We start from the raw sequence: 19,654 nt of genomic DNA on the forward strand, positions 1-19,654 counted from the left end.
AGGTAAAATAGAAAGAAGTTCCCCATGTTAAAACCTTTTCTTTGCTCTCCAAAACTTTCAAGTATTGTCAACTTTGTCTCTTATTTGCTCTCCCAAGAGTTTCAAATATACACATAAAGAAAATTTTCTCCCTAACCTACTAACTTTGTCTTCTTCCCACACATATGTTCCAGTATCCTGCCAGACTTCCTACAGTCAGGACATCATCAAAGCAACTACCCACAGTTGTTCCATTCTAACATCACAGATTTTGTCTGCTGAACCTGCATTGCCCTACCCAGCCACAGATATTCTCAAACCATAGACCACTAATGCAACAGCCTGTTCTTCTGGAACTTAGCCAACATTGCAGCCTTTTAACCGTCTGTTGCCACCCTACTATCAGCAGGAAGCAGTCAAAGACATTGATTACTTCACCCCTTATCCATTTACAAAAGGCTGAATAAACAGCTCCAGGTTCTCCCAGTACTGCTCCATCCCTGTATACTGCAGGACATGGCTGACATAACCTACCTTCTACCCTGAACTTTCAGGACAGAGATTTCCTTTTCCCTTCACTATACAATCTGGACATTTTGTGGCTATTGCTTTCTCTCTCTCTCTCTCTCTCTCTCTCTCTCTCTCTATCTTCTCTCTATCTATCTCTATCTCTCGTGATGTGTGTGTGTGTGTGTGTGTGTGTGTGTCTCTCTGTCTCTCTCTCTTTCTCTCTGTCTCTCTGTCTCTGTCTCTCTCTGTCTCTGTCTCTCTGTCTCTGTCTCTCTCTGTCTCTGTGTCTCTGTCTCTCTCTCTCTCTCTCTCTCTCTCTCTCTCTCTCTCTCTCTCTCTCTCTCTCTCTCTCTCTCTCTCTCTCTCCCTTTCACATGGTAGCCAAAGGCTACTTCCATTGAACCTACGTTTATATATTTTAACTTGACCTTACATAAAAACAATCCAATATTCCTCATTTTTTAACTATTGTAAAAGGGAGGAATGGTAAGATTCTGCTTCTGTCTACCTGTCTGTGATGTCATTGCTTACCTGCCATGGATGCATGGCCCTACCCATGATTATAAAAGGACAAATTCTCCTCATGTTGCTCTCTCTTACCCTCCCCCTCTTTCTTCTTTTCTATGTTACTTGCTTACCTATCTCTTTTGTCTCTTCCACTGTCTCTATCACTTTCTTGCTCTCTGGGTCACCTCTTCTCCTTTCCATCTTTCCCCATGGTCATGTAATAAATCTCATATAATCTAATATCTACTGTTTATCATCTTATTACCTTATTTCTTATTTCTAAATCATTAAAGCTGGTCTAACTTGAGGTTCAAGCCATGAGAAGGAGCCCATGCCTGACACTGCCTTAACTAGAATCTGGATGTCTCGGAGACCTAGGGTAGATCCAAAAATGATTTGCATAAAAAGGAAAAATAGTCAATGGATTGATTCCTAATGATAGATCATCTGCTATACTCACAGCTTAGCCTAATTTTCATCAGAAAGGCTTCTTCCTGTAGCAATTTGGAGCACAAGTAGTGATCCACAGACAAACATTAGGCAGTGATTGGGGAACCCTGCTGAAGAGAAGGAAAAGGGTTATAGGAGCCAAAGGGATCAAAGACACCAGAACACAGTCCAGAGAATCAACTAAACAGGGCTTATAGGGAGTCAGAGACTGAAGCGGCAACTAAATAGATCCTTCAAGCGTTTGAGCTAAGTCCCTGCCTGGCTGATTGCTGTGGTTATTTAGCTTAGGGTTTTTGTGGGATCCTAACAGTGAGAGTGAGGGTGTCTTTAACTCTTTTGCCTTTTCATGGAACATTTTTTCTCCTACTTGTTTGCCTCATCCAGTTTGATATGAGGGTTTCTTCCTAGTCTGACTGCATCTTGTTATGCCATGTTGGTTTAATAACACTTAGAGAAATTCTCTTTTCTGAAGAGAAATGGAAGAGAAGTAGATCTTGGGTGTGGGGTAATTGAGACACAGGACTAGGGAACATGGTCTGGATCAAGAGTGAGGTTTAGACCTGTTCAAACCTGAAAAATCTTATCTAGAGACCGGCAGGAGTAAGGATTGAACCCACCCTATCAGGACTTGCATGCCCTGGTGCTCTTAGCCTTCCAATCCCCCCTCTTCCACCCTTGGTGCAATCATGTAGCCTGAATGTTGGGATTCTGCTTCAGTCTGCCTACCTATGCTGTAATTGCCTATCGGCCATGAGGGCTGTGGCCCTACCCAGCTCTATATAAAAAGACAGACCTTCCTCGTGGCTCCTACTCTTTCATCTTATCCTCTTTCTCTCTTCCTCTGTCTCCATCTCTGTGTCTATCTGGCATACCCCTCCCCCTTTCTTTCTCTCCCCATGCTCATTTAATGAACCTAATCTAATCTATAATCTGGAATGTGGTATCTTCTTATGTGCAACTGACATTGAGAATTCCTTTCATTCTAAGGAAGAATTCTCAACACCCCAGCAACAGCCAATGATGCACATTCACCCTGAAAATCCTACTCACATTCCCTAGGGTTTCTAGAGCTATTTTTTTCTTTTTCTTTTTTTTAAATTAATTTATTCAGATTACAATTCAATTGTTGTCCCATCACTTGTATCTTCCCATTCCTCCTACCCTCCCACCCCAATCCTATTACCCTCCCTTAGGTCCATGTCCAAGAGGGATCTCCTCCCCCACTTTATGGTCTCAGGCTAACAAATCTCATCTTGGTAATCTGCCTATTCTTTCTTTGAGTGCCACCAGGGCTCCTCACCAAGGGGAGGTCATCAAATATGGGGCACCAGAGCGCATGTCAGAGTTAGTCCCTGGTCTCCACATAACTGTGGAGGATGTCTTGTCCATTGGCTAGATCAGAGTAGGGGTTCTGTGTTTACTACATGTATTGTCCTTGGTTAGTGCAGTAGTTTGAGCAGACACCCCTGGGCCCTGATCCACCCATTATGATATTCTTTTTGTAGGTTTCTTAGATCCTCTGGATCCTTCTATTTCCCCATCTCCTATATTTTTCTTACCTAGAGTCCCAGTAGAATGTCCTGACATCTGTCCCAATCTCCTGGTAAGTGAAGACATTCATGGGATATGCCTTTTGGGCTAGTGTCCAATTATAAGTGAGTATATACCCAAATAAAGATAGCTGTTTCACTGAAAGCCATTTCAGAGAAGCATCCCCTCCCCCACACTCACTGCTGAATAAAGATCTCTCTAACCCTTTGCACCTGACAGGTTAAGCTTCATTCTTCCACAGTACAATTGTGTCTGGATGCCCAATGCCAGGAGCAATTTTTGAATGGCATTGTAGGAGAGGAGAGGTGGGGGCAGGGAATTAGGAGGAGTGGAGGAAGGGGAGGCTGTAGTCTGGGTGTATTGTATGAGAGAAGAATACATAAAAAGCAAAGAAATGTCTACTTCTTGAAAAAGAACACAATGAGTTTTCCAATGCTTACAAGAGTTCATTATTATATTGTTTAGACTAAAAATTATACTGTATCCCAAAAATAATGAAAGAAAGACTATAATTTGTAGATCCACTTATTTCAGAAGCTTTCGTTTACTTTTCAGCTTCTGTGCCTACTTGTACTCTATGTAGTAATGAACAGATGCTACAGTGTTCTGAAATCAGTGGATATAATTTATGTTCTTTTTGCCAGAGATTGCAGTTTATTAGTAGAAATGTACTGAGCTGCTAATGACACAGTAGACATAAAGTGTATTTGGAAACAATCAGTGTCTATCAGATTTATGATTTGCAAAATAAAAACAACAGCCACAGGCAACTGTGAAACATAACAATAACAATTATGTTTCTCTCTGTGAAAATAAAGCCTGCTTGTTTCTTAACTCTTTAATTATATACTGATATAAATTAATTAAAATATATGCAGAATGTAAAAGAATAGTTTCTTACTTTTTGTTTTACTTTATTATTTAAAATTTTGGAAGTTTTATTAATGACTACACAGTACTGGTATACTTTCTTTAATGATCAAAAAATAAGATGCCAGGCAACAGATATTATATAGAGGTTTATTGTGTATACTGTTGACACCACAGGTAGGCAGACTTAAGCAGAATCCTAACACTTTTCATGCCTTTTTTTCATCCCCCAATTCTTCTGTCATACCCTTATTCCTTCACTTCCATATATACATGGGTTTAGGGTTCAAATCTCAGAGAGACCTTAATGAAGGATAAAATGAGCTAGTGAAATCTATGTATATACAATTGATAAGGCAGATGATGTTTTTATTTGCAAAGTGATAGTATACTTTGTATCATTCTTTCTTATTTATCATAGCAGTATTTATGTATTTTTCCCCTCAAAGACTATTTGGGTTCTTTTCTCCTCTTTTTTTCATTTAAAAAAATCCAATTTTCTTCCTAATTTTTGTTAAGTATTTTTGGAGCTAAGGACGCTCTTTAAAGGAGTTATTCCTTCCAGAAGTCCAAGAGCAAGACAGGCTAATGACACATTTCTTCATGACACATGTACTGGAGTTGTGCCTTTTCTACAACACTGGATTAAATAAACTTGTCAGAAGTATGATTTTGTCATAGTCTGGGATACCTGGTAATTTCCTGTTTTCCTTCTCGTGTCTATGAGCACATGTGGAAACATAGCAGCGTCTTCTCCCTGCTCTTCCTTGTAAGTAGGCCTCCACCAGAGCATAACGAGTCCCTTCACTGAAAGTGAGCGCAGACAAAATGACACTTCTCTGTACAAAGGCACTAGACTATTTGGAATAAATATTCTGTCAAGAGAGACAGGGCCAGCTTCTCCTTTTCTTCATCTGTATGAAGTTGCAGGTCCTTTTCGGGAACTACTGAACCGCTCTAAATTTGCTTCAGAGTATCCACATGTGATAAAAGAAAGCAAAGTCCATAAGCCTCTGTTTCTACTTGTGTTCCCATCGTGCGTGTCTGTCTCAGATTCTTCAGAGAATGATAGATATAAGCCATTTTTCGTTGAGCTTCAGTAGATCGATTCTCATCTGGACCTACTGTGAGGACAATGCGGTCTTTAAACTGCAGTTTTGCTATGCTGTCGAAACCTGGCAACTTTTCACCTGGTTCCAACATCTCTGCTCCATTTCCCACGTGGTAAGGGGGAAGTCTGCACAATGAAATCCTTCTTCATGTCTGATAACAATAGTTCTTTTCTACCTTCTAGCTGGTCTGCAAGAGTCCTCAGAAAGCCGCTCAACTTTCTTATTGCAATAGCTAGGGTTTCCACCTGCATGAGCGTCAGCCGGGGCACTCCAGCCTTTAATGCCATATCTTCCTTTGCAGTGTCAAATATAAGCCCCAAAATGGAATCCAAAAGGAAATCTCCCCATGAATTGTTCTGGTAGGGTCTAATGGGCACGTGAGTAGAATGGGGCAGGCCTGCAGGAGTTTCTGCCTGATGAATGGTCCCTCTGGGGAAGTACAACAAATCACCAGGCTTCAACAGGAAGTCACATGTTGGTGTGCTAATGTGGTCCTCAGGTTCCAGACTGTACTCATGTGTCAGAGGCACAGTTGGGGAGTACAGGCTCCTCGACATCATCATAATGGGGAGGGAGGCCCTGAGGTTCTGCAGGACTTATGTATACATTAGAGCCAAAATAGCATTCCAGCTTTTCCTGGATCCTTGAACTTCTGTGGTTGGTGAAACTGAATTGTCATTTTCGGATCAAAATCTTTTCTCAGCTGAAAAAACTGTGCTTTGTCATTCTTATTTAAAACCTTCTTCCCATTGATGCACCGGCAGACACATTTCTTCAGTAGTACACTCCTTGGTTGCAGAGCAGAGAGTGGTCAGATCTAAGAGTCTGAACTGAGACTGGTAATATGTGGCCAGCGAAGGGTCATCCCCTTGAATGAGAAGGGGCTTTTGTTCCCAGAATTCCTTTTAAAAAATCTCTACCTTGATGGGTAAGATTAAACTTTCAAAAAGACTACTGGGGTTGTCAAATTTTAATGCAGATACCTCCACCTTAACCTGCTTGCAGGAAACAGACTCTTCTGCATTCCCCTTTTCTGGAGGCCTTATTTACTTTGGCATCATTTACAAGTAGTGAAGAAATGAAAACCCTCCCAATTGCTCAGTTCGATATTGGAAGATGAGTGGAAGATGCAAGTGAAAGGCTTGCTTCCGTAAGAATAACCCTGCACGGCTTGTTGCCCATGGACATAAGTTAACTCCTATTTGCGTTCTTTACTTATTTATTTTAAGAGCTTATAAGTTAGCCATGTGTAATGGACTTGGCAAGTACTTAGTATTTAGCAAGCTATGAAATTTCCAGCATTGCGATAATGATTCACAAACGATACAGAAATCATGTATAAGTGAGCTTAAAACATAAATTCAGGTAAAATTAAAAGCATACTATCCATGACTTTTATTTATTTGTAGATACCTGAATGTGAGTCTGTGTAGTGTACATGCCTGTATAAGGTAGAGCTGAAAAGCAATGAAGTGAGGTATAAGTTTAAGATTGTTACAAACATTTTTTACAGGAAAAATTTGAAATTTATTTAGGATTTGTTTTCTCCTCATAAAATTTTGTAAAATGCATACCTTTATTGCAAAATCTAAGTTGATTCCTTTTAAATGATAATAAATGTGCTTAAGATCATCATAATTCTATCTAGACAAAATTATAGTATTTATATTAAGATACAAATTGGCTTTGCACAAAGTATAAAATAATAAGTGACAGATATTTTAGTAGACATTGCATTTAAACTATTTATATTTTCCTTAATATAGACTGTTCTTCCCTTTATTCATGGAGTAGCCTAAAAATTACATCAAAACCAATGGGCTGCCTGTCTGAAAGAAAGAACACTGGCAAGGCCTAAACCCTACACAAAGAATTATATGGGAGTGGAGAGTTAATGTTCTCAAGGGAAGAGCTCCCCAATTGGCTGTCCAGTACCAAACAGCCATCTTTGAAAACAAACACATAATTAAATTATATGAACTGAGCAGGTTATATTTAGGAATATACAGTAACAATTAGTGAAAAAAGAAGCTTTGAATTTGAGGGATAGTGAAAAAGGGTATACTGGAAGTCTTGGAGGGAGGAAAATAAAGTGAGAAATGTTGTAGTTATAAGGTTTTCTCAAAATTAAATAAAAAACAAAAGAAATTTATTATTTTGAGTTTGCAGATGTGATTGAATAGTCCCACCAAATAGGAGGGATTTGACTAGATGAAAAATAACAAAGACTATTAATTTATTCACCTAATTAAAATTAAATTTGAACTACATCCTTTATAATGGTTGATATTCTACAACTACCTGAATTTAATCTTTTATATATAGGTATTTCAGCTATGAAATATTTATCAGATGTAGTAATATAGAATTATATTGCAGAATGTTGAGCTTATCATTAGGGTTATATATGTGAATACTTTCAGAATGCCCTCAGTTACTTTGGATAAAAATATAGTTATTATTTCTCCCTTCATTTTGGAATTTATTTAAAACAAAGTCTTATTATAAATAGAAAAGTTTTGATTTAAAAACATAGTATCTTTTTCTTTTGCCTATTTCTTTCTGCCTGTGTTACATATTTTTGGTGAAATAACGTTTTATTACCAAATTTAGCAAAACTGTGTTCATTGGGGTTCCTATTGCTGTGAAGAAATACTATGACATGAGCAATTTTTATAAAGGAAAACATTTAATTGAGGCTGAATTACCAGCTCATAGATATAGTCTATTATCATTTTGTCAGGAAGCATGATATAGTTCAGGCAGACATGCTGCTAGCAAAATAGCTGAGAACGTTACATCTGGCAACAGGAAGAGAGCAACACTGGGTTTGATGTGAGCATTTGAAACCTCAAAGTCCACACCCCAGTGACACACTTCTTTCAACAAAAACCATACCTATGCCAACAATGCCATACTTCCTGGTAATGCTACCCTTTATGAGCTTATGGGGGAACATTTCATTCAAAACACCATATTCCACACTCTGGCCCCATAAACATATAGCCATATCATAGTGTAGAAACGCACTCAGTCCAATTTCAAAAGTCTCTATAGTCTATAACAGTCTCAACTCTGTTTAAAAGTCCAAAGTCTCTTCTGAGACTCCTGAAAATTTCTTAACTGTAATCCATGTAAGATCAAAATGAAAAGGTAGATAAAATGTTTCCAATTTAAATCACACAGGAAATAAATTATCATTCCAAACACTGGGGAATGTGAACGTAGTGATGAAATAATGGACAAGACAAGACTGAAACTTACTGGGCAAACTACAAAATCTGCATATCTGTGTTTGATGTGAAATTGCTTTACAGATGTCTAACTCCTTTCAGCTTTGTTGACTGGAACAGACTTCTTTTTCTTGGACTAGTTCTACTCTCTGTTACTAGCTTTCTTCTGCTAGTATTCTATGCCTCTGGCATCACTAAAATCTTGGGATCTCCAAGGCAATGCAGGTTTTACATTGAAAGCTTCACACAATAGCCTTTCTGTTCTACCATACAGGGACACTTCTGAGCTATGCCTGGCCCCAGCAGTTTTCTTTAGTTGCAGAGGGGAATTTGTAAATGTTCTTTTTATTTCCTCAGATGAGGCAATGGGATGGGAGTCATACCCAATCTTTATGAATACATGGCTTGGGCCGAGACCAAAACATTTCTGTCTCTGGTTTATCTATCCCCAGGTCTGGGTCTGGAAGATTCTAGCCTCTGTACAATCTAATTTTCTGTAAGTGCGACTTTGAAGGCTTCAACTTCCAACCAGCTTCTGTCTGTAATCTAGGCCTAGAATGTTCTCAGCCTCCAAGACTTACTGCTGAAAAGGATCACACTTTCTACCTCTTTCTGAACTCTGGGTGGCTGGTTTAACTGAGTTTTTCTGGGTCAAACTCCTCTCTAAGCTGACTGATACACTTCAGCCTTTCTTGGCTTCTCACTGAATTTCTGTTCTTGGAAAAACTGCCTCTGAACCCCATGAACTGAACTGTACTGACTGCAATAACTGAACGGGGTAGAACTGCCCGAACTCACTGAACTCAACTGCATTAGACTACACTGCACCAAACTCAGCTCTTTCCCTGAATTGCTTTCCTGTTTGTTCTCATGAGAGTTGGGCATATCCTACATCTGACTCATTCTGTCAAATATTTCTCTAATTTGTCACTTTGTCTACCTCTAAATTGGATGTCACTTTCAAACGTGTCTGCTTCCTTCTATAAAGTAATCATAAATTCATTGTTTGGAATTAAAGGTGTATATTAAGGATGTGTTTGTATTCCAGCAAGATCATACTGTAATCTAGGGAATGTATAGACTTAGATCTTTAGATGTGGTCCCTTTCCAGAGTAGTCATGTTACTGGATTAAAGTTCTCGTACAGAAATTCCATAATCTTTTTCTTATATCTTTAACTCTAAAGCCAGAATCATGTGGATGAAGCTGCCAAGTTCTGCTGCCTCCCTCCATTTACTTAGCTCTTCACCATCTTTCTGTTTTCAGTGGTTCCCTTCGTTGCCTAAATGTGGCTGTCCCGGAACTTGCTTTGGAGACCAGGCTGGCCTTGAATTCCAAGATCAAGAGCTATCCTAATCTGAAGTCCCAACATGTGAGTGACACCTATCAGAATACCTCACTCTTGGTACGAACTTTTGTCTTAGAATTTTTATTGCTGTTGAAGGACACAACAGCAATAGCAACTTTTATTAACAAAAACATCTAACTAGGGCAGGCTTGTAGTTCAGAGATTAGTCCATTATTATCATTGTGGGAAGCATGGCAGTATGCATGCTGACATGGTGCTGGAGAGGTTGCTGAGAGTTTTACAATCTGGATCAGCAGGATCATGAAATGTCAATGACATAGTTCAAGCCAAGCTTGAACATTTGAAACTTCAAAACTCACTTCTAGTTTCTACTAAAAGCCACAACTACTTTGACAAATTCACATGTTCTAATAGTGCCACTATACATGAGCATATGGGAACCATTTTCATTCAAACCACCACAACTTCAGAAAAACAGATATGCGTTTTCCATAGAGTTTCTTATGAACATATTCAAGGCTTGTTCTGCAAGATGTTTCTCTCATAATATTTAGTAAACTTTTGTAAAATTCCACTTCCAAGATATAATATAACTTATGTGGTGCCAGGCAGTACCTAGAGGCCACACACAGTTCCATGTTACATAACCTCTCTATAAATATTGACAATATGTAACAGCAGATTTCTTCTGTTTCTCAAGACAAGTGATGGGACTGGAAGACATGAAGAGAGAGACAGAAGAAGAAGATAGATGATAGACAGAAGGATAGATAAATAGAAAGATGATAGAAAGATAACAATAGATAAATAGATAATAAATCGCACAATGTGAGCCTCATCCTTGTACTAAGCCCAAATCTGAAGTGATTAAAAAGGCATAAAGTTAATTATAATGATATCTGTTATTGGAGTAATTACTAGATGAGCCCATATTAAGGGAAAAAGTGATTATGATGCACATTTTGAATTAAAGCATTAAAAACAGACTCTTGTCTTTCTTTGATTTTAGAGACAGGGTTTCTCTACATAGCCCTGACTGTCCTGGAACTTGCTCTCTAGACCAGACACACATCACACTCAGAGATTTGCCTGTATCTGTCTCCTGAGAGCTGGAATTAATGGTATGTGCCATCACTACCTGGGAAAACTGCCATTTTGAATGGTAATATTTACTTTTAAAAGAGAGATAATATTCTAAATTATTTTTCCCACTTACATGAGTATTCCATACAAGATTAATGAGTGATGCTTTTTATAAAAGACCTTGATTCAATTTTTCTTCTAGTATTTACTTTAATTGAAATTATAATTACTTTGCATGTGTGAATTATGAGTGCACATGTCGGTGTTTGGGTGATATGGTGCACATGCAGATGTCAGAGGACAACTTTGAGGTTTCAATTTTCTCCTCTCACCAGCATGTTTGATCCAAGCATCAAACTCAGATTTATCATAATTACATCAAGTAATTTTTCCAGCTGAGACATCTCAGCAGCCCTTCTAAAATATATGTTACCTGATTTTATATCTTCCTTTACTTAGTGTAGTACACAACTTAAACATAAGTTAGAGCTTTGATTTGAGAAGCTTTACTATAAAAGTAAATATGATTTTGCAGTATTTAGATATTCCTCTTGGACTCAGTGAGGAAATACATTTTAAAATTGCTTTGTCAGTAAATATTTTAGGATAACAATTATTCTCAGGAGTATTAGAATCCTGGAGATATTGTTTGAGGACTTGTACACAACAACACTGCATATCTGGACATGTTACTTTCCTCTTCTTTCCTAGGAATATGATGTGTATGGTTAGAAATGAAAATGGCCTCCAGAGCCAAAAACTTGTTAATTTTTATATCAAAGATAGTTTATTCATTTATTTCTGAATGATATAGAAAAATATATCTATTGTGTTAAAGTAGCACATAAATCTCAGGGGATAGCATCCTACATAATCTAGTGCTTTATGTGGGTTTATATTTCTACTTTCCTCAAAACCCACCATGTGTGTGTGTTTGTGTGTGTGTGTGTGTGTGTGTGTGTGTGTGTGTGTGAGAGAGAGAGAGAGAGAGAGAGAGAGAGAGAGAGAGAGAGAGAGAGAGAGAGAGAGAGAGAGAGAGGAGAATTCAGTACATAATATATTTTGTCTTATACTTTTTAAAAATATTTGTCTATATCAACAGAATGGAACTATTTGTAAGTCTTTGTGTCTGTGAATGTATATTGCCATAGATGAAATATCTGAAGAGGAATTATTTGGCCAAGTGTTATTTTCTTAAACATTTTGTAATATTTGACCAAATTGTCGTAAAAACAACTTTCATTCATATGGTATATTCTAAGTAGTATATTAGAAAGACATTCCCATGAAGAGTTAATATTTTTAAATGTACCTTTCTGGAGGGTATTATTGAAATGAAGAAGAAGATAGACTACTTTCCTTTTGACTCCATAGTAGCTTTGATTGCATACTAAATCACTGAAAGTAAATTTTGTTCCTTAACTTATATAATGTTTCCAGGGAGAGTCACACAACTATGTATTGAGTCTTAAAGGGGTACAGTCGCATATCTTCCTATTTTCTAACCTGTCTTCTGATTGTGAGTCCAACACCAAACTAATAATTTTTTTCTAAATAAAGGCTAAAAAACTCAAAAGACTGTCCTCCTAAATACATATATACATAGACAATCTGTTCAGGTCTTTCAATGTTAAGATTTTTAAAATAACATATTAAAATAAAAATATGTCTTAAATGTCATGAAAATTAAATTTTGAAAGCTATGGAAACAACAAAAAACAACCATAAATAATTACTTGCCGAAGCTATAATTAATGAGCTTTTAAAGTTAACAGAAAAAAGAGACATCTGTACATGATACTTTCTTCATTTTGTTAAAGAATGAAAGCAATATACTAGTAAAAAATAAATATCTCTTAATGGAAATTTACCACATTAATATGTAAATCAAAAAGTCAACCATTGATATCCTTTCAATAATTTCCAAAAGATAGATAACTGAGTATATACCATGAGCTTAATTAAAAAATTTAGGACTCAAAATATTTTTAAAAAATTTTATCTTTATGCATTTTTCATTTTCTCATACACATTTATGTTATTCCACGTATATACAGTAGACTACCTTTTGCAAGAATAACCATGACACAGTCAGGAATTATATAGATGTTACATTCTTAGTGTTTTGCCTATTTGTGTTTGAACGCCTTGAAGAAAACATCTTTCCTATCTTGGTGCCTCTAAAATTCTGAATGCAAAGCAATCTTCATCACATATTGTCATTATCAACTTAAAACATCTATCTAGACCTAAAAATATCTTAACCCCTAAACAATTAACCTTTCTTCTAAAACTAAGCTATCTCGTCTTCCAATTATCAGAGACTTGAGAAGGAATAAACTTGATTACCTGAGTATTCCAGGAGTGCAGGTTAGTAGCTTTCCAAATGGGAAGATGACAGAGACAGTTTTCTACCTGAATAGTAACTCTCCATAATGTTGGAGCATCTTCTTCAGCCTTCTGGCCCAATATATCTGACAGACACATTTGTGAGGCAGGAACTATTTGAGGACTTGCTTACCCTGTCTTGGTATAGTTTGGCCAGTGACTCTGCCTGCATCCAAGCTTGCCTTTTTTGTTCTCATTTCCACCACAGACAGAATTCTGCTTAAAAAAGAACTCTAAATATATTTAATTTAAAAAATGGTTAATACCTTCATTTCTTTGGTATGAATAACAGTTCCCAATGCAGAACAGAGTAAGAGATAATTATTGTATTTGAAAATTAATAGCTAAATTATGTGCCTTGTTAAAATAAAATTTTAAATATATTTTCCTTAAATACTATGTAAAGGAAGCAAATAATCCATCATGTACTTTGAAAACAGAATATCCATGTTGTACAAAATTTCTAATAATTAAATATAAAGTAAGTTGATACAGTATAAAAGAAGCAAATGAATGAATAAATTATTCATATGAAAAGATACTCATCAAAATTAGTTATTGGGAAATTGAAAATTATGTTAAAACAAGGAATCACATAGAACTACAGAAAGAACTAATATTTAGACAGTGTAGTAAAACCAAATCATGGTGAGGATATACAGCATCCAGGGCATTCAAATGCTCCTTCTTCATCTCAGTGAAAAAGTATATGACTACTTTGGTTTAAAAAAAAATTATGGCAGTTTATTACAAAATTGAATTTTAGGAAATTAGCAAGATAGAAGTCAAGCAGAATCAGCTGGAATTCTTTCTATAGTCTGACCATCTACATGAGATATTTACAGACTGTCTTCACAAGAGCTATGGAAATCAGACAAGAGCCCATATTATTTGTTTTCACTGTATCAAAAAAAAAAAAGACTCACTGAAAATAATCAGTTTCCACTGTCAAGTACTACATCAGCAATTAGAGAGTAGTAGTAAACAACTGGCCAGCATGCTCCCATGTTGAGCAAGAAGCTTTAGGCCCGGTGGAAAGGAGAAATCTTTCAATAGTCCTCTTCTTGACTTGAACTGAGGAGGGGGAGATGGCACTCAATCTATTAGAATAAAAACTGTCATATTTGTTTTAGTATCCCTATGATAAAACACTAAAATCAAGAGAACTTAAAGGAAGAGAAGCTGTAAGATCCCTAAGTGACAGTTGTTTATGATGGTGAGGTGGAGGTAGGAGGCTGCAAGTGGCTGGAGCAGCAACTGAAAACTTACATCTCAAACCTCAATTAGGAAACTAAGAGAGCTAACACCAAATGACACAGTCTTTTGAAAGCTCAAAGACCATCCTAAGGGAAGCATTTTTAGAATGAAAACACATTATAATCCTCCCCCAAACAATTTTACCATGGGAGCCTACAGGGGCCATTCTCATTCTGAAAACAACATATACCAACACTAGAACAGATATTTGTCCTAAATCTCAGTATCAGACCTTTGCGTATACACAGCGCTGAGAAGAAACTGAAGACAATGTATGTGTTTTCATATATGTATATGTATATGTAAGTTTTTGTATTATAAGTATATGCATATATATGTGTATATATTATGTGAATATGTATATGTGGAACAGCTAGTCTATATGAAGATTCATAAAGAGAAACTTATGTGTCACTTGGATTGATTCCAGGCTTGTAGTAGGATTTGCTCTCCTACATATATTATTATTTGGCGATAATAACCAGTAGCACTGAAGCTTAACATCAGCCTTGATGGCCAAGGGACAATTTCCACTTCCCATCCCACAAATTCAGGTAATGCTAGGAAGTGCTGTATGAGAAAATTTTAGAATTGCCACAGTTCTAAGTATATGTGTGATCCAGAATAAGACATATGCATTAGTCTATGTCATTATCAGGTACAGTGTGAACCTCAACACTGTCCTTGAAACTGTAAGAACTAGTCATGATCCAATTTAACATTGTTCTAAGTGGCCAAGAGTCTCTTCAAAAGCATTGTCCCAACTTCAAGTTTCATGGTATGGTGTAAAATCCATTTTTTAAGAGTAGGACAGAGTAGTAATACAGTGAATTTAGCCTGGAAAGTAATGCTAGCTTGATAAAACTTGACATTAAATACATCCTAATACTCCAATCCACAAAAATACCATTGGATGTCCTATGAATGCTTCAGCTGCCATAGTGAGATATACAGCCCCAGTCAAATGGATTTATTTTCTATGTGGCATCAACTGTGACTTGCTTCAAAAGTCTATCTCAGAAGTGGGGAGTCCAAATAAATGTGAGTTTTGACCTAAATCCATTATTTTGTGAGATTTTATGAGCTAAAGCCTCGGGTTTCACATGAGTTGTTAACTTTGGTGATCACAAGAAACACATAAGAACCATGATATCCATATTTCATGACCTGAAACCTGTGAAAACAACGTTTCAGTTAATATGGATGAAAAATACAGGCCCTTTTTTCACCCATATGACAATATTATAGACTCAAACTACTCTTTAGGTACCTTCCTTCTTCTATCAGAATAATATTCTAAAAGAATAGTAGAAAAAACATGAGTTTGGATTAATGTCTATTACTGACTTAGGCAATATCAACAGCAGGCTGACTCCCGGAATACTTAAGTGTTACCTAGTGCTGAAATAGGAAATGATCTGAAACTCTGAGTAATAAAGTGAGAATGTGGGTTGAGGTGAAATCAAGAGGGATCAGAAGACTTACTCAAAATGAAAGGGGTATGAAAAAATCCTTATCAAAACCTATGATCTTACAATAAAAAAACATTAATTAGGGGATGTGATAGAACACAGTTTACACGAAAGGAGTGGGGGTTAATGGTTGGGGGTTAAAGGTTTAAGTGGCGGTATGGAGTCAGAGAAGATGATAGGAAGTGGGTTAACTGAAGGCAAATTTTGTAAAGGAGAACCAAATTCAAATTTGGAAGAATGAAATAAAACCTCATCCTTGAATGAATAGATGTAGTCTCAGCAACCGCCAAGAGATTTCAGAAAACTACGATTTCCAATACTAAAAAAGAAGTACCAGAAAGAGACTGCATAATAATTAATGTGGAAGAACTCGGGAGAAATTCAACAACAAAGAAACTCAGTGAGTTTGAAGAAAATACAGAGAAATCATTTTAACACACAAACAAAAGTTTGGAGCAAATAGATTTAAGTGATTAACCACAAAAAAATGATATATGTTTAAAAGGATTTTTAAAACAATACAATACAAATATGTTGAACTTTATATGGTATCCTATTTGTATTCAAATCCTAGTAAAAGTCGAAAAATTCACACATTTATAATTTGAAAGCAAATCTCAACAAATTTGAAAAGCTGTCATGCATCTCCAAAAGGCATAAAATATATTTATGGATTCATCATTAAACATATTTTTCCTTCAGTTTAGCTGAATATTTTCACCCAAGTTTGACATTACACACAATTTTATCTTGTTTTTAGAAATAATAACATTAAATATTTCCTCTAATATGTGAGCTATTTTTATGGAATATATGTCTTCAGTCTTCTACAAACTATAACATTTCAGTGTACTTTAAGTTTTCCTGTTCTAAAACTTGAACCTAAATAATTTTTCAATTAATGCTGCTCATTAGCTAATTCTCTTTCTATATCTTACCATGCTATCATATTTTATGTTTTTCTTACTTATTTGATTATTTTCAATTATATAAGCAAGAAACTTAATTATATTTCAGTATAATTTGTATAACCTTCATTAAGTAGCTAATCTGAAAAATCCAAGTACTTGTTTATTACACTGAGTAAAAAATTAATCTTTTGGTAATTATTATTTTAATGTATATTGCTAATTTTATTTACTTTTTATTTTAATTAATTTATATTTTTCTTATGTAGCCCAGCTGCCTTTAAATGTACTATGTAGTAAAAGTTGACCTTAATCTCTTGCTCTTCCTGCCTCTACCTTTCACATTCATGTATCACAGGCCTTTAATACTATGTTTAGCCTATTTTTTATTTTATTTTTTTACTTGTACATTCCTTAAACTAAAAAATATATATATATGGTGAGTTACTTAGAGACAAATTTAAACAGACACTCCACGTTTCATCACATTGATATGTAAAAGAAAGAAAAACACAATGAGATGTTATTCCAAGAATGCTCATGCAATAACAGTAAATAGTTTTCAGTGTCAAAACTGGAAAGTGAGTTGCGCATGGTGACAGAGGTCTTTAATTCTAGCACTTTGGAGGTAGAGGCAGGCATATCTCCATCAGTTCAAGACCATCTTGGTATGTATAGTCCCCGGAGAGCCAGGGCTGTATAGAGAGACCATGTCTTTTTTAAAAAAGTAGAAAATATCTAGTTGCCCTTCAAAAGGTACACTGAGAAAAGAAACTAGTGTACTTGTGCATTGGAATTGCTTTGTATTGCATTTTAACAACATAAAGCAAAAATGATAAAATAAAGTGAATGAAACTAAGAAAACCCATTAGGCTAAGTAGATACTGATATAATAAAGCTACCTGCTCTCTGATTCCACATATATAAATTTCAGAAAATGCAAAATAATCTATACTTACTAAAATATCAGTGATTAAATATTTGGAATTATTTTTCTAAAAATACATTACAAATAGATAAATATACAGGGTTGATGTTTGTAATCCATGGGCTTTGAGAACCTCCACATTCACTGTTCTAAACAATACAGTGATACAAGGACATGTAAAGAAGCTTATATATTACTACAATTCTTTCAATATCAGTGTAGTCATTGCTATAGAGATAGCTCATAGAACTATTATATGACTTAGCTACAGCACTTCTGTGCACATATTCAAAGTATTCTATTTCCTACCACAGAGATATTTGTTCATCTATGTTTATTCTTGCAAAGAAACAGAAATAGCTTAGCAGTTGATAACCTGATGAACGTATAAGGAAATGTGGTATATATTCAAAACATAGTTATTCAGCCATTTATAAAAGTTAAATTATGAAATATGAAGACAAATAGATAAAACTGGAAATATATTAAGATGATCCAAGCCTAGAGAGACAAATATCACATATTTGCTCATTTTTGAATTCTCACATATAATTGTTAAATATTTGTATCCAGGGGCCATAAAAATGGTTCAGTGGGCAAATTGCTTACTTTACAAGCTTGGAAATCTAAGTATGGATGCCCTGCAACTTTATAAAAGTTGTGCATAACAATATATTTTTGTAATTTGAATGCTGAAGTACAGAGATAGTCAACTATTGATGCTAGTTGTCCTACCAGTCTGGCTAAAAGAGCAAGTCCTAGGTTTGCTCACACACTGTATCAAAAATTAAAGTGGAAAAGTAATTGAGGAACACATCACAATGACAACCTCTGTGCTTCATGGGTGAATTCACCTACACACACAAATACCCATACACATATCACATTCACACATAATCAAAATTAGAACAAATAAACTAATAAATACGTGCAATTAAATGGTAGTAAGCATGACTAAGTGCCAGGAAACTAGGAAACACCCATGATACTGCAAATAAAAGAAGCTTTAAAGGATAAGTTGAAAGAAAACTATAAACTATGTGAAATATTCAAGTGGAAAGAGGCATTTGGGGTATAAAAGTGTTTAGTGGAAAAAGACCCAGAGAAACTGACATAGGAAAAGGAAAAGGAAAATGAATCATGTAAGGAATCCTGTCACTTTGTCATCTAAAACTATATAGACAAACAAAAATATTGGTCAAAATATATTTAAAACCCAAAAATAGGTTCATAGTGATAGAATAAATGTGTTTGGACTATGAGAAACTCTATTAATTACTAATAGCCTGAACTATTTTCAATTGCATTTCATCAGCTGGCATCCTAGACTGAATGAAAAAGAAAAAGTGAGTTAAAGAACAGCATTGGTCTATGATTCCTACTGAAGGCACAATGTGGCCATACATTTACCACCATTGCTAAAAAAAATGTTGTTCTTTCCTGGAAGATGCTTTTCATTCTATAATTTTATCTAAGTCCATTGTATGTGCTTTGTGATAAAAAAAAGAAACTCCAGAATAGAATTTGTACAATCCTCATGCCTAAGAAAATCAATAGCACTTTCTAACTACTCAAAATACACCATTTTGTTCCTTCAGTAAACTACATTTTAAATTTTCATTCTTAATAATCTGTTTCACTATATCATGATCAAGTTAGTTCTTTAGGCAAAACCCTCAAAGGTCGATAAACAAACCAGCTATCAGAATCATGTAGAGATTGTCATTTTTATACAAGATCAATGAAGTTTATAACTACTAAGAATATTACTTACTTTCCTGTTTAGCCAATTGACATGGAAAATATACATGTACTATGAGGAATAAAAATAATTTCATTGATTGTAAGGAATTACTTAAATATCAGCAAAATATAATAGAAATTGTATATTTCATTAATGGTCCATACCAGTAAATCCTAGCTATGACCAGACATAACTAGCTACCACAACATACAGCATCTGTGTGTATTTATGCCTGTTTATGGACAATTAGGTATTTTATAACTAGTATTTTGAAATGGAGCTTGTCTTGAATATATACTACTTCAACATTTTTTAATGTGAACTTATAATAGTTATTTACATCTCTATACAATG

The 19,654-nt window shown here is 35.5% G+C and overlaps 1 pseudogene; it reads right to left on the minus strand.

Annotated features, from left to right (window-relative positions):
• Positions 1-4,719: 4,719 nt before the first annotated feature.
• On the minus strand, positions 4,720-6,037 carry LOC127185952 (ribosomal oxygenase 2-like; annotated as a pseudogene).
• Positions 6,038-19,654: the final 13,617 nt, after the last annotated feature.

Source organism: Acomys russatus, chromosome X (assembly GCF_903995435.1).
Source record: "Acomys russatus chromosome X, mAcoRus1.1, whole genome shotgun sequence".
Taxonomy (NCBI): domain Eukaryota; kingdom Metazoa; phylum Chordata; class Mammalia; order Rodentia; family Muridae; genus Acomys; species Acomys russatus.